Raw genomic sequence first — 16,386 nt, 5'->3', positions numbered from 1 at the left:
GCAGTCTTTGAATTTTGTACTGTCTCTGTAGTTTTGTCTTTTCCAGAATGTCATCTGATTGGAATCACGCAGTACGTAGCCTTTTCAGACTGGCTTCTTCCACTTAGCAGTGTGCATTTTTGTTTCCTCTATGTCTTTTCATAGCTCAATCACTCATTTCTTTTTGGTGCCGAATAATATTCCATTGTCTGGATACGTCACAATTTATCCACTCACCTTCTGAAGGACATTTTGGCTGCTTGCAAGTTTTGGCAATTGTGAATAAAACTGTTATAAACATCTGTGTGCAGGTTTTTATGTAGGTGTATATTTTTAAACCATTTGAGTAAAAAAGAGCAGGATTCCTGGATCATATGGTAAAAGTATAATTAATTTTGTAAGAAACTGCCAAACTCTCTTCCAAAGTAGCCGTACCATTTTGCATTCCCACCGCAGTGCAGAGAGTTCTTCTGCTCCACTTCCTCCCAGCATTTGGTGCCTTCAGTTTCTGCATTTTGGCCATCTCACGCGTGTCGTGGCATCTCATTGTTGTTTTCATTTGCACCTCCCTGATGACATGTGGTGTGGAACGTCTCTTCATGGGCGCATTTGCTGTCTCCATATCCTCTTTAGTGAAATGTGTTTCAGGTTTATTGCACATTTTTTAATCAGATTGTCTGTTTTCTCATTGTTGACTTCTAAAAGTTCTTTGTGTATTTTAGATAACAGTCCTTTATTAGATATGTCTTTTGCAAATATTTCTCCCAGGTAGTGTCTTTCGTAGAGCAGCAGTTTTTAATTTCAGTGAAGTTCAGCTTATCAATTTTTTCTCTCATGGATTGTGCCTTTGGTGGTGTATCTAAAAGGTCATGGCCATATCTAAGGTCACCTAGATTTTTCTCCTGTGTTATCTTTTAGGAGTTTTATAGTTTTGCTTTTTACATTTAGGTCTATGGTCCATTCTGAGTTAATTTTTGTGATGAGTGGAAGGTCTGAGTCTAGATTTTTTTTTTTTTGCCTGTGGATATCCTGTGGTTCCGATACCATTTGTTGAAAAGACTGTCTTTTCTCCATCATATTGCCTTTGGAACTTTGTCAAAGATCAGTTGAATATAATAATGTGGATTGATTTCTGGGCTCTCTATTGTGTTCCACTCATAGACAAACAGTCTATTCTTTCACCAATATCACAATGTCTTGATTACTATAGCTTTGTAGTAGGTCTCGAAGTTGATCACGTCAGCCCTCCAACTTTGTTCTTCTCCTTTAATCCCAAGTTGGCTATTCTGAGTCTTCTGCTTCTCCAGATAAACTTTGTTTACTTATTTTTTAATTTTTTAATTTCTATAGAGACAGAGTCTCGCTGTATTACCCAGACTGGAGTGCAGTAGTGTGATTGTAGCTCACTGCAGCCTGGAACTTCTGGGCTCCAGCAATCCTCCTGCTTCAGCCTTCCAAGTAATTGAGACCACAGGCATGAGCCACCACGCCTGGATAATTTTTTTGTTTTTTTATTTTTTATGGAGGCAAGGTGTCACTATGTTGCCCAGGCTGGTCTTGAACTCCTAGCCTCAAGCAATCCTCCCACCTAAGCCTCCCTAGTGGCTGGGATTACAGGTGTCCATATCCACAAAATAACTTGCAGGGATTTTGATTGGGATTGCAATGACTCTAGAGATCAAATTGTGAAGAACCAACATCTTGACAATACTTGGTCTTCCTTTCCAATAACATAGAATATTTCTCCATTTGATTTCTTTCATCAGAGTTTTGAATGTAGCTTTTTAGTAAGTTTTGAAATCAGGGTGTGTGGGGCCTCCAAATTTGTTTTTCTTTCTGAAGGTTGTTTTGGCTCTGTATTCCTTGAATTTCCAGATCACATTATCCATTTCTCTAAAGAAGCCAGCTGGGATTTGATAGGGACTGCGTTAAATCTGTGTGTTAATTTGGGAAGTATTGGCATCTTAACAATGTTACATCTGTGATCTGTGTACATGGGATGTCTTTCCACTTTTTTAGATCTTCTTTAATTTTTTTCAACAATGTTTTGTAGTTTCAGAGTATAAGTTTTGAATTTCTTTTGTTACATTTCTTTCTTTTCTTTTCTTTCTTTCTTTCTTTTTTTTTTGGAGACAGAGTCTCGCTTTGTCGCCTGGACTAGAGTGCAGTGGCCTCATCACAGTTCACTGCAGCTTCAAACTCCTGGGGGCTCAAAGCGATCTTCCTGCCAAGGCCTCCTGAGTAGCTGGGACTGCAGGCATGTGCTGCCACACCTGGCTAATGTTTCTATTTTTAGTAGAGATGAGGGTCTCGCTCTTGCTCAGGCTGGTCTCGAACTCCTGAGCTCAAGCAATCCTCCTGGCTCGGCCTCCCAGAGTGCTACGATTACAGGCGTGAGCCACCAAACCCAGACTGTTATGTTTATTTCTAAATAATTTTATTCTTGTTGATGCTGTTGTAAATGGAATGATTTTCTTAATTTAATTCTCAGATTATTCATTGAAAATGTGTAAAAATATAACTGATTTTTGTGAGTTGCTTTTGTATCCTTTAACTGACCTTGTTTATTAGTTCTAACAGTTTTTCAGTAGATTTCTTTTTATTTTCCATACACAAGACTGTGTCATTTACCAATAGTTTTACCTCTCTCTTCCTTTCACATCTGTTCATTTTCCTGCCTGAGTGCCCTACCCTGAAGTGGCAGAAGTGACAGCCTTATCTTGTTCCTGATCTTGGGGGAAAGCATTCAGCTTCTCACCGTTAAGTATGTTTGCTATAGGTTTTTGTAGATGTCCTTTATCTACAAAATGTTCTTTTGTAGAGTAAGTTCTTTCTAATCCTAGTTCATTGACTGTTTTTTATCATAAAAGGGTGTTGGATTTTTTTTTAATGTTTAGAAATAGGGTCCCACTCTGTCACCCAGGCTGGGGTGCACTGGTGTCATCATAGCTCACTGCAGCCTTGAACTCCTGAGCTCGAGCGACCCTCCCACCTCAGCCTCCCGAGACAGGCGCCACCGTGCCCGCTGGTGTTGGGTTTTGTTAAATGCTTTTGTTCAGATGATCATGTGGTTTTATTCCTTTATTCTATTAATATTGTTTATTACATTATTGATTTTTGAATGTTAAACCAACGTTGCATTCCTGATATAATTCCCACTTGGTCATGGTGTATCATCCTTTTTATACTGCTGGGTTCAATTTGCTGGTCTTTGTTGAGGACTATGAACATTTTTCTCTAAACCTTTAAAAGAAAGTCTATATCACCACCATTAAAATAAAATCAATATTATTTGTGATAAATAGAAAACAAAACAATGTAATTGAATTCTGGCTAGATATTCTGATTTGCCCTGGGCTTAAAGCCTGTGACTTTGTTGTTGTTGCTGTTAAAAACAGAGACTAGAAGGGATATTGTTTAGTGTGTCAATAAAGAATAATGACCGTGATTTATTGAAACATTAAATATACAGACATTCATCAATTCATAATGTTACTTAAAAACCTCAGTGAACACCTTTGGAGGCTGCTAAAGGACCAGCTCATCCTTCTGAAAGTTGCCAAGTAAAGGAAAAGAAATATTTATCCTGCTGTGCTCGTTGGAACTGTATGTCAGGTTAAACAAATAATAGATAAGGGAAGCTGTTTTCTTTGTAGAATTCTAGATGCTACATGAAGAAGGAATGAAGAATTTAAAAACCCCCATTTCGCAACCTGTGGTGACATCACAGGCTTAGACATTAATCATTGACAGCTTTAAAACCGCAAGTGCAGGGTGAAAGGGCACTTTCTGAGGGACGGGGACAGGCTATTACCACCTGATCCCTCATCAACCAGGGGTTTCTTGTCCCCTGAGGAAAGCACAGAAAGTTCTCCTCCTCACCCTGAGGTCTTTTGGATGGGACTTTCTGTTTGCTGCAAGTTGGGTGGGACAGAGAGCACCGTAAGAAAGCAGACGAGCCCAGAACATGGGTCCGTCATAGGGAAGACTTGGAGACGAAGATAACAACTAAGTCATCGTGCGAAGCCTTGCTGTGCCAGGGCGCAGCGCACAGGCGTTTCACGCCGCCCTGCCGAGTGTTCACCGGGAACTCTGTTTTGCAGATGTGGCAGCCGAGGCTCAGAGATGGGAACTTTGTGCCCAAGGTCACAGGGAGGGGAGCCCAGGGCCAAGGGACTCCCACTAGCCTGGCAGCGTGAGAGCTGGGCTCTGTCATGCTCAGCACAGTGTGCCCTTGGCATTCACCCTATGCCTGGTGCATAAGCCCTGAGCCAGCCATGGCCCTTCCCCTCCGTCCTTCCCCTCCTCCGGGTCTCAGCTGCAGCCTCCGCACAGCAGGGTCCCGCGTGTGCATCCAGCAGGCCAGCCAAACACCACGTGGTGTGCCATGCACCCTCAGCACAGCATCGCTTAGCACAGGACTTAGTTACAGCGAAGGTAATCAAAACAGCATGGTGTCGACGTAAAATTAGACAAACAGGGCCGAGAGCAGTGGCTCGCGCCTGTAATCCTGGCACTCTGGGAGGCCGAGGATTGCTGGAGCTCAGGAGTTGAGACCAGCCTGAGCAAGAGTGAGACCGCCGTCTCTACTAAAAATAGAAAAATTAGCCAGGGGCGGTGGTGCCGCCTGCAGTCCCAGCTACTGGGTCGGGGGGAGGGAGAGAGGCAAGAGGATCACTTGAGCCCAGGAGTTGGAGGCTGCAGCGAGCTATAATACCCTGCACTCTACCCGGGGTGACAGAGTGAGACCCTGTCTCAAAAAAATAAAAAATGAAAAATAAAAATAAAATAAATTTTAAAAATTAGCCCAACAGACCAGTGGAATAAAATAGAGTCCAGAAACAAACCCATGGACAATTAATTTTTGACAAAGGTGAGAATTTTGACTGTAGTAGAGAAAGGCCAACCTTTTCAAGGTGTCAGGACAGTTGGCATGAGCGTGCCCAAAACTGAACTGGGACCCACACACACAAATCTCACACGTGCAAAACTGCCTACAAACAGATCACTGACCTCAATGTAAAGCTTAAAACTATAAAGCTTCTGGAAAGAGTCTTTTTTGCTCTTGGGTTAGGCAAAGATTTCTTGGATAAGATAAAATCTGTAAAGAAAAAAATAAATTGGACTTTATCAAAATTTAAAACTTTTGCTCCTCAAAGTATACTGTTAAGAGAATGAAAGCCATAGACTTGGAGAAAATATAAGCAAATCATCTATCTGATAAAAGACTTGTATCCAGAATATATAAAGCATTCAAAACTTGCTAGTACGAAGGTGGCTCACACCTGTAATCCCAGCACTGTGGGAGGCCAAGGCAGGAGGATCACTTGAAGCCAGGAGTTTGAGACCAGCCTGGGCAACATTGTGAGACCCCGGCTCTACAAAAAAATTTTAAAAAGTTAGTTGGGCGTGGTGGCACACACCTGTAGTCCCAGCTACTTGGGAGGCTGAGGCAGGGGGATCACTGGAGCCCAGGAGTTGGAGGTTGCAGTGAGCTGTGATGACAACACCACACTCCAGTCAGGGAGATAGAGCAAGATCCTGTGTCAAAAAAAAAAACAAAAAACGTTCATGGTAAGAAAACAGTTAACTGAGTAAATGGGAGTAGATCCCTATAGGGCAGGATCAGGGGAAGCAGTTGCTGTAGAACTTACTCGGTCTGGAAACTGGGTAAGTGATTATGCATCTCCCCCGGGGCAGCTCACCGGGCCTTCTGCTTCCCCACTCTTGGCTGGTCTCTCGGAATGGCAGTGCACCCTTGCAGCTGCCCGTCTGTCTTGTCCCAAGGAATACCACATGCTCTGCAGGTCATCCCTGTAGAGCCTGCCATTCTGATCTTGCCAACCATCAAGGTCCTCGTTGACACCTGGCCTCTGACAGTTCCATGCTGCCCCCAGCCTGTTATTTCTGGTTCTTGTCACCCCCATTGTTCCAAGGGAGCCCAGTTCTGTATCTCCCACTGGGGATCCCAGACCACAGAGATGGCCACTGCGGGCTCTAAACCATGCTCACCCATCTCCATCTCCCCAGAGCATCCATCGTCATCTCTGTAAATGGCGTGTACTAGGGAAAGTAGAGTACCCAGATCTTTGAGGAGTGTCACATACAGAGATTGAGTTGACGCTGACACTTAGGGACCCAAAGCACCATCACAAGTCCCTGCTAGTGCAGGGAGACTCGGGGGTCAGGTAATCCAAGTGTGTTCCAGCCCAGGCCCATCCCACAAGGAATCCACGGGTCCAACACCCCTGGGGTCATTTCCCTGGTTCCTGGATGTGTCATTAAAATGGTCATACTTGGCAGGCAAGGTGCAAAATGGAGTCCACATGACAGGCTGAGACAGCTATCCTTGGAAAGTCCTGCCTGCAAGGATGGCCCTCGGCTGGCACTGGGAGCTTAGGTTTCAGGAAGGTCCCACCATTAACTGGGGGCTCACTGCGCCTAAACTGCTCAGGCAGACGGCACGATTTCTGTAGAGCACGAGCTTCCTCTGGGAGTCTGGAATTCCGGTACATCCCAGGCGGAGGGTGTCCACGTGAGCAGTAACACCCCTGCTTGGCAACACGTGCTGTCCCAGCTCATCGCTGGGGGGATTAAGGGTGTCCTGTGTGACTCCACAGGGAAGGGGCTCTTGGAAACTCGAGTCTGCTTGCCCCGGACTTTCCCCCTTTGCCGACTTTGCTCTGTACCCTGCTGTCATAATAAACCACCGGCCCGAGTACAACAACACTGCTGAGCCCGGCGAGCCCTCCTAGGGAGTCCTCGCGCCTTCGGTGGCTCAGGGACCCCCGGCACAGGCAGAATCACATACTGGTTCCTTGACCTATAGATCAAGAGGTATCAGAGTAGGAAAAGCCAAGTGGAATCTCCCAAGACTGTCACCCCCTCCCCCTCACCAAGAGAGTGTATTCAAAACCAATATCGCATCTGGGAGCAAAGACGGAGATTATCAGCGCCATCCTGAAAGAATGCGGGGCGGTGGTTCCTGTCATATCTCCAGTCCATTCAAAAAAGTGGGTGGTCCTAGCAGGGGCAGCAGGCTACTGCAGCCCCCCGCAGAGCCCGCGCGCGCTCACACAGACTCCCGCACAGCGTGTGCAGCCGTCAAACGCCCCCTCCATCCCCATCTGACGAGGGGATTAGAAGCAGCTCACGTTCCATGGATGGACAGCCTTACAGGTTTATAGTTTTGCCCCCAGGATGATCTAAATTCGTCCCACTTCAGAGGAAACTGGACTCTCTGGATGTCCTATGACATCACGCTGGGCTGCTATCTCAATGATGTCATGTTAACTGAAGTGCCAGGTCCCTTGGAGGTGTTGGTCAGACCCATGGGCTGCAGAGGGTGGGGGACTCTGCAAACGTTCAGCGTCAGGGGCCTTGACCCTCGGTGAGCTCCACCAGTCAGAGCATCTCAGACTCCCCCTCGGAAGTAAATGCAAGTTATAGCACTGTTGACCTCTTGCCACAGAAAAGGGAACACAAGACTTGGCGGGCTTCTGGGGGTTCTGGATGCAGCGTATTCTGCATTTGGGAATCCTGCTCTGACCCATTTGTCAGGTGACACAGAAAACTGTCAGCTGTGAGTGGGGCTGAGCAAGAAAGGGCTTTTTGGCAGGGCCGGGCTGCAAGGCTGGTCGCTCTCCTGCATGGTTCCCAAGCTCCAGCAGCTCTCCTGGTGCTAGAGGGGGCCATGTGGCATGAGTATTTCCAGGGAAAGCCCCGGTAAGAGAGTCACGGGGTCCTGGAGCGAGGCTGTGCATTCCCCAGTGTACACGATTCCAAAACAAAAATACAACAAACAAAACTCGACCTTGGGACACTGGGGCGCCAAGTGATTATGTGGCCAGAGCAGACTGCCACATGAGCTGGTTCTGTTGGATTCAAGAAGTCGCAAAGTGGGGCCTGCCTAGCAGCCGTCCATCACGCAGTGGAAGTGGTGCTCTGGCTGGAGCTGGGTGGAACACACAAGCTCCGGGGTCGTCACCCGCGGCTGTGGCTCCAGTACATTGACGTTGGCCCTGACATTGGCCACCATGGGCCCCCAGGAGAGGGACTCCCTTTGACCAATGGCTTGTGTTTCTAGACTCCTTCTGGTGTCTTTTGATGCACAGAAGACTTTAAGTTGACTGTAACAAGTTAATCAATGTTTTAATTTATGTTTAGCTCTTTTGTGTCTTTTCTAAGAAATTCTTTCCAACTCTGAGGTCATCAAGATATTCTCCTACACTCCTTTATAAACCTTGGTAACTTTGCCTTTCACATTCAGATCTGTAATCTACTTGGAATTACTTTGCTTATGACATCAAATTGGGGTTGCATTTTTTTTTTTCAAAAAATTTTTGAAGCCATTTCATACTTAAAGAAAATTTTCAGGGGCCGGGTGCGGTGGCTCACGCCTGTAATCCTAGCACTCTGGGAGGCCGAGGCGGGTGGATCGCTCAAGGTCAGGAGTTCGAGACCAGCCTGAGCAAGAGCGAGACCCCGTCTCTACTAAAAATAGAAAGAAATTATATGGACAACTAAAAATATATATATAGAAAAATTAGCCGGGCATAGTGGCGCATGCCTGTAGTCCCAGCTACTCGGGAGGCTGAGGCAGGAGGATCCCTTGAGCCCAGGAGTTTGAGGTTGCTGTGAGCTAGGCTGACGCCATGGCACTCACTCTAGCCTGGGCAACAAAGTGAGACTCTGTCTCAAAAAAAAAAAAAAAAAAAAAAAAAAGAAAATTTTCAGGGACTTGTTGAGGGGGTTACAAAAAAAAAAAAAAAAGAACATTTGCAAGAAAGAATTGCAATATACACTTCACCAAGGCTCCTATTGAAAGGCGGTGGCCTTACTAACAACCTGAGAGAGGAAAACGAACTAACAGAAAGTGAGAGAAATAAACTCACAGCACATAATTGCCCCTTTGAAAAGAAAACTCACAACACAACTACCCTTTGCTTAATTAAAACACCTGTGGCCTAACTTGTTATCTCTGAGTTCTCTCTGGGCCTTGAAGCGCCCTGCGCAGACAGTAGGGGTGCGAGCTGCTGCTCCAACTCTCTGTCCCAGTTCCTCCCGCAAAGCAGATTCCAAGGACTCAGACAAGCCAGCCTCACAGAGAAAGAGAAAAACAAAGATCACCTGCAACAGCTTCACTGACACTTCTGTTCTCAGTCTACTGAAGCAGAGGGGAAAAAGGAGCCATTTTTACCTTTTAAAACTCCAGACAGCTTTTCCTCAACTGCCCGGCACTTTTGTTCTTTAGTTCATGTGCTGTGGCCACTCACTCCTCCTCTCCTTCTTTCTTTCTTGGGAAAATAAATAAACTTTGTACTTCTTTTATCCTAAACTCTGTGTGAAAAATCTTTCTCCAACCTACGCCGTGAGCTCCTCGTGAGGTTCCCCAACCTTTCACCTGTCATTTTGCTACACTTGATTTCGCTCTCTTTCTACATGCACACACATACATGCATACACAAACACACATGCACACACAGATGTGCACGCACACACATGCACACACAGATGCACATGCACACACAAACACACATGCACACACAGACGCACACGCACACACAAACACACATGCACACACAAACACACATGCACACACAAACATGCACACACAGACGCACATGCACACACAGATGCGCACACACAAACACACATGCACACACAGATGCACACGCACACACAAACACACATGCACACACAAACACACATGCACACACAGATGCACATGCACACACAGACGCACACGCACACACAAACACATATGCACACACAAACACATGCACACACAGACGCACACGCACACACAAACACATGCACACACAAACACATGCACACACAGATGCACACACAAACACACATGCACACACAGATGCACATGCGCACACACAGACACACATGCACACACAGACGCACACACACACAAACACACATGTACACATGGTGCACACACACACACACATTTGAGGGTGACTTGCAAAGTACCTCTTTATTCATAGATACTGTGGTGTGTATTTCCTAAAAAATGAGGACATTCTAGTATATAGCTATGCTATGATCATCAAAATCAGCAAATTAATATTAAGACAATAAATACTATTACCCAATCAACAGACCTTAATCAGATATTGCCATTTGTCCCAATACTGCCCTTATGGCAAAAGAACCCCCAGGATTATACATCGTATTCAGTTGTCAAGCTTCCTTGCTTTCCCTTAGTCTGGGAAAGCTCATGAGCTCACGGGCCTTTCTTGTCTTTCGTGAGTGCGGGGCCGCCGTTTTGCGTTAGTCCACCAATATGGGCTGCCTGAGGTTTCTGCCAGATTATACTCGATTTACGCACTTTTGACCAAGATATCAGAGGGGTGATCAGTGCATTATGTCAGGAAGCACAGACGTGAATCTGTCCCACAGCTGCTGCTGATGTTAACCGTGACATTAAGAAGGTGCCTGCTAGTTTCTCTACCGTAAGGTGAGAACTGCAGAGGTTCTCAGCAGGGAAAGGCCACATCCAAGCCTGCACTGAGAGGTGCCAAATCCGGGCATGGCTTCTAGCATCTGAAGGCCTGTCCCGGGCCGACCCAGCCCTGCTGGGGCTGCTGTCCGGGAAAGCTCAAGGCTGACGAACCACTTACCTTCTGTTGTAGCCAGGCCTAGACCTCTGTTTCTTAGAGGATTATTTAAAAAGCTTGCAATAGCAAAGCCTTTGAGATGCATATGGATCCTCTACACCCCAGGAGTGTCTTTCCAAGGACAAGCCCAGTCCTTTGAACGTAACCTTGAGGAAGGACAGGGCCTTTGTCCCCCAGTCTCCCTGGGAGGCAGGCACAGTGGTCAGACTGAGTGGGAGCCCTGCTTGCCCGTCTTCCCATGCCCTCACTCTCCCTGGAAGACCTCTGCAAACAGAATGGAGCTCAGCTCCTTCCCCTACGGCAGCCCTTACTGAACAAAATTTGTTTCCACTGCCTTTAGCTAAGGTCCAGCTTTATCTTGGGCAGCGTTATTTGCTCAGGCATACAGACAGGCGTTTCGGAACTGCTAACTGGCCTGCAGTCTTCGGTACGGCAAGGTGCTGTGCAGGTCTGCAGCCGGGAGCAACAGGGTCTACCACAGCCTAGGCGTGGAGCTGCGCTGCCATCTAGGCTTGTGTACCTGCACTAAGTGCTGTTCGCACAGAGGCGAAAGCGCCTATGATGGAGTTCTCAGAACATGTCCCCATTGTGACGCAGTGCACGACTGTATGATGTTCCAGAAAATCACCACTTGAAGAAACTGTTATGAAAGTCAAAAATATTTTTATCAGTTGCTCATTCTTAAAGTGCATCTCTGGAGCATGGATTGCTACTTCTCACCTTGGCAAAGAAGCTTTGAAGTGAGATAGTTCTGTAAATACTCTTTAAGCAATAGTCCAAAAGTTTAAAAAGTGTTTTCTCATTAAATGAATTAATAAATTTTTTCTCTATTTTGACATCTGGGAAAAAAAAAAAAAAAAAGAAGAACTGCTAACTCCCGCCTCCGGAAACCTGCACACCAGAGCTGAGCACTTGTTCAGAGGTCCTTTTATCTTCAGCCTGAGCCCATGTAGTCCACCTGCCATTTATGCGAAATACAGGATGGTTGGTTTGTTTGTTTATGTTCAATTTTAGGTTTTCCCCTTCCAGTCCTTGTTGATTTTATTCGTTTGCTTTTTCTGGGAATGTAGGCACCGACAGGGCCCCACAGGTCCGCTCAAAGCGGCGCCCCGTCCCCGCGCCCGCCCCGTCCCCGCGCACAGCTCCCGCTCTTCGTCTTCGGCTCCGGGGCATCTTTCCCGTGCTGCGATTTGCACGCGTGCACAGACACACGTAACGTGTCTCATTTCCCCCTCCTTTCCCGTGCCCACGGCAGCGCACCGAGACACTGCTTTGCGCTTTGCTTTCCTCGCCCCGCCAGCGGCCCGCAGGCCCCGCACGGTCCGCTCTTCCTCGCGCCGCCCTAGGGCTGCGGGCGCCCGCGGGGGCGGAACACGCTTCAGTCCCGTTCTGCCGCATGAGCATTTAGGGTTATTCTAATATTTCGTATTACCAACAAAGCTTCAGTGAACACTTGGGTTGTATTTATTTATTTATTTATGTTGAGACAGAGTCTCGCTCTGTTGCCCAGGCTAGAGTGAGTGCCGTGGCGTCAGCCTAGCTCACAGCAACCTCAAACTCCTGGGCTCAAGGGATCCTCCTGCCTCAGCCTCCCGAGTAGCTGGGACTACAGGCATGCACCACCGTGCCTGGCTAATTTTTTCTATATATATTTTTAGTTGTCCAGATAATTTCTTTCTATTTTTAGTAGAGACGGGGGTCTCGCTATTGCTCAGGCTGGTCTCGAACTCTTGACCTCGAGTGATCCTCCCACCTCGGCCTCCCAGAGTGCTAGGATTACAGGTGTGAGCCACCGGCACCCGGCTGGTTGTATTTTTTTAAATAAAATGATTTCATAAAGCTTAATTTTCTGAATAGCTAAGTATTCACTTGTTTCAAAAATAAGAATATAAACACCAGCTACTATAATGCTTTATTAAACGATATTATATAGACACCAATTTAAACATCATCGCCAGTGAGGCTTTTGGTGACATTCACTGAAATCCTCTACCTGGCAGTTTTAAAAGAACTTAAAATCAGATGGAAAAATCCTCAACCCTGAAAATGTTCGTTTTCCAGAGGCTGAAGGGGGCAGACTTTCAATGGACTTATTTTGGGCTGCAAAAGCCTTTGACATGATGATAAACTTGCCGTCTCCTCACCAAAAACACACTTAAATGCAAAACTTTACATTTGTACTGGAGCAAGTTCCCAGGCCGCAGACGCAGCGGGGCATCCGTGCGTGGGCGGTGAGCCCCACGGGGCCCAGGAACACCTGCCGGATGGCTCAGGGGAGCCGGACTTGCCCCGGGAGGAACTGAGCTGCCGAGGAGTAGCCGCAGAGCCCCGGCTGGGCGCGGAGGGAGCCCCGCAGCCGGCCGGCCTTCAGAGCTGCGTCCCACGCTGAGGCAAGCAGGTGCAGCCGGGCAGCCCTGCAAGGAGCAGTCACTGAACGTGGGGGCCCCGGGCAGGGGCGGTCGACTCGAGTGGGGCAGCTCCCTCAGCCAGGCCACCCCAGGGAACCACTCCGGGCGGCTGGGGGAGGACAGCCTCCACCTGAAGCGGGTCTGGGCAGCCCACCCCAGCGCCTCCTAGAGCCCCAGCCCTGCGCCACCTGGACCCACTTGCTTCGTACAGTAGGGTCGACCTGGGAGCAGCTCATCAGGACTCTGATTAGTCTCCTTTCCTGGGGAAACAAAAGCAGAAGGCCAGTGGGACACACTGCAGCCCGGCCACCACCGCTGGTCTCGGGCATCGCCGTCTGCACCCTCCGCTGCCCGGTCTGGACGCCTCCTCCTCACCAGCGCCCGGCTTGCCGCGCTCACCCAGACCGTGCGCCTGAGGGTCTGAGCCCGACCCCAGGGCCCCGTCCGCGCATGGCGGCTGCACTTGGCTGTTCACCCTCAAAACCGAGCAAGGGAGTACCAGGGGGCATCCCAGCGGACCTCCTGGGGCCAGATGCACTTGAAGAAGTTAAGAATCTGCCACCCCAAATATGCTACGTACTACCGTGGATTAAAGGCACTTAAAAACCAGCAGGTACAAGAAGATCACTCTGACCTTCATTCTGTTTCTTCAAAGCAGATGATATTCCCATGTGAAAGATGTCCTCCTTACACCCAAAGGAAAGTTACATTCTTACCATCAATGAGAAGCTGACACCGGGGAAATCTGCACGTAACATCCCGTTACACCAACCCTCCTTCCTTGTCACTTCTCCACTGGTCACCTGCCCCAGCCCCAGCCCGGTGGCCTCAGCACATTTCACTACTGAGCTGTTCTTTCCAGTTCAGGACCAGAGTGGCGACTCTAACTGCTTCTTGGGGTCTTCATTTCCTTGCGAGGGCTCTGGTGCCACATACAACTTATATTCAATAAATTTATGTGCTTTTCTCCTGTTGATCTGTTTTATGTCACTTGAACTCCTGGGCCCTGCAGGCCCCCTGGAGGGTGGCAGTGGGGCTGTGCCTGCCCTGTACATTCTTCCTCCCACGCTCAGGGCCGGTCACTCCTGCCAGGCCGCTGACTGCCTGCCTTACTCTTGGCATGAGGAGCTCAAATGGACCAGGCAGCAGCTGTCCCTTAAAGTTTAGTGAGAGTCTTACTTTGTCCCCTGGTGGACACCTTCTCCCTCTGAGACCCAGGACCTCCGTACCCACAGAGCCTGAAGTTGCAGGGATGAGAAGCACAAGGTGGGTGTCCAGGTGACAGCCAGCAGGGCCCCTTCTGCCTCCATTCTCGGGTTCCCCACCCTGTCCTGCACCTCCTGGACGTGCAGGGCCGTGTCGTGGCAGTGGGATTGGGTGTGAGGACGGCACCTCATTCTCGCAGGGTCTCATCACTAAGCAGTCCCTGAGCTGTCCTTTCCAACAATATCTCCATCACTCGTCAGGGTGCAGCTGCCGGGGGTCCCGCTGCTCCGTGCCTGGGCCGCGCCGCTGCAGAGGAGACCCTCGGCCCCCGGGGAGGGCAGGCCCTCGGAGCGCGGACAGGCCAGCACGCACTTGGACTACACGTCCATCCCTGGAGGTGTGAGTCACTGATGTCAAGGGCATAAGTGACAAGGCCTGAGGAACAACTGTCCCAGATTGGAGGAGACTAAGTAGGCTGGAAAACTAAATGCAACGAATTGGAACTTGGACCAGAAACGGGGATTTATGGGATGATTGTTGAAATGTGAATAAGGTCTGTAGATTAGTTAACATTCTTGTATTAATATTAATTTTTACCATTTTAATAATTGTACTTTATTTATATAGGATGTTAAGCTTTGAGGAAAGGGGGTGAAAGGCACACATCCACTCTGTACTATATTTTTAAATAACTTCATTGAAGTATAATTTAAATAACTTCATTGAAGTAAAATAGCCCACATCAAGCAATCAATTCAATGATTTTTAGTAAATGTACTGAGTTGTACAAACATCACCACAAGCTGATTTTAGAACATTCCCTTCGCCCAATAACATACCTCCTGCTCCCAGCCCCCGGCACCCACTGATCTGTTTTCTCTCTCTATGGATTTGCCTTTTATGGACATTTCACATAAACGGAATCACACAATATGTGTATTTTGTGTCTGGCATAACATGTTTTTGAGGTCTGTACTATTTTCACAACTTTTTTGTAAACCTGAAATTGAAATTATTTCAAAATGAAAAGCTAAAAAAAAAAAAAAAGCTGAGTTGCTGCCGCTTGCAGCATGGAAGGGCTCGGTCTGGCCCAGGTGGCGGCCTGGTCTCAAGGGATGGGCTGACTCGGAGGCTCAGTCACGGCCTCTGTCGCTGGCAGGCTGGACGTTCGGGTGACAGAGCTGGGTTAGTCTTGGTGAGCCTGAGCCGCACGCTGGGACCCCGCTGTGCCTCCACTGCGCTGCTAGAGTTCCTGTCCCCCCGGGGGCCAAGGACAGGGGCCGGCTGACGTCCACGGCAGCTGCGAACGGGACTCGCCTGGGCTGAGTTGGCAGGAGTCAGTGTGAGAAAACCACACTCCGGGGAAGAGGAGCACCTGGATTGTTTTCAGGGTCCGTGGACACAAGGTGTGTGTTGACGCTGATACCTGGAGATGTCAAAGGCCATCGAGCATCCCTAGTTGGGATGGGGGAGGGAGGAGGGACATATCTGCCTTCTGTTGGCGCCAGATTAAGCGGGCATGATAAGGAAGACCACCACGCCTGCCTCCTGCCCACTGGCAGGCAACACACCTAGTCACCGTCTCCCTGGCCGGGAGGAGAGTTTCTATCTTCCGCCCGGCCTTCCCCACGGGGACAGCTGTTGTCTCCCAGGCCTACGTCCCACGTGAGGGTTCTGCCAGCTACCAAGTGTGTCCATTCTGAGTCTCCATCAGGCTGTGGAAATGGCCAGGTGGGGCCGTGGACCCAGTGGTCCTGCCATGAGGGGGGCCTGGGCCAGGATTCCATGTATCTTATGTCCCTCCAGGTCTCACTGTCAACACACACCTTGTGTCCAAGAACCCTGAAAGCAATCTGGGTGCTCCTCTTCCCCAGAGTGTGGCTTCCTCACGAAATGGCTGTAGGCCCCGGGAGGCACCGGGCAGTGTCCCTGCCACGCCCTCACCTCTGCCCACGCTCACTGATGCTGGGAGGCTCCCTCAGGGGACCCAGCCTCCCTGGAGCCCGCAGGTGTGCGTCTGAGAACCTCCTTGAGTCCGGAAACTGGGCAAGGTTTTGTGCTTCCTCCTGGGGCCTCCTCCTCCAGCCGCCAAGGCCCAGCCGTGACTCCCACTGGCGCACACGAAGCCCTCCGAGAGCTCTGCACTGACATCGCCGCATCTC

Source organism: Eulemur rufifrons, chromosome 5 (genome assembly GCF_041146395.1).
Source record: "Eulemur rufifrons isolate Redbay chromosome 5, OSU_ERuf_1, whole genome shotgun sequence".
In the NCBI taxonomy this organism is placed as follows: Eukaryota; Metazoa; Chordata; class Mammalia; order Primates; family Lemuridae; genus Eulemur; species Eulemur rufifrons.
This window is presented reverse-complemented; position numbering follows the sequence as displayed.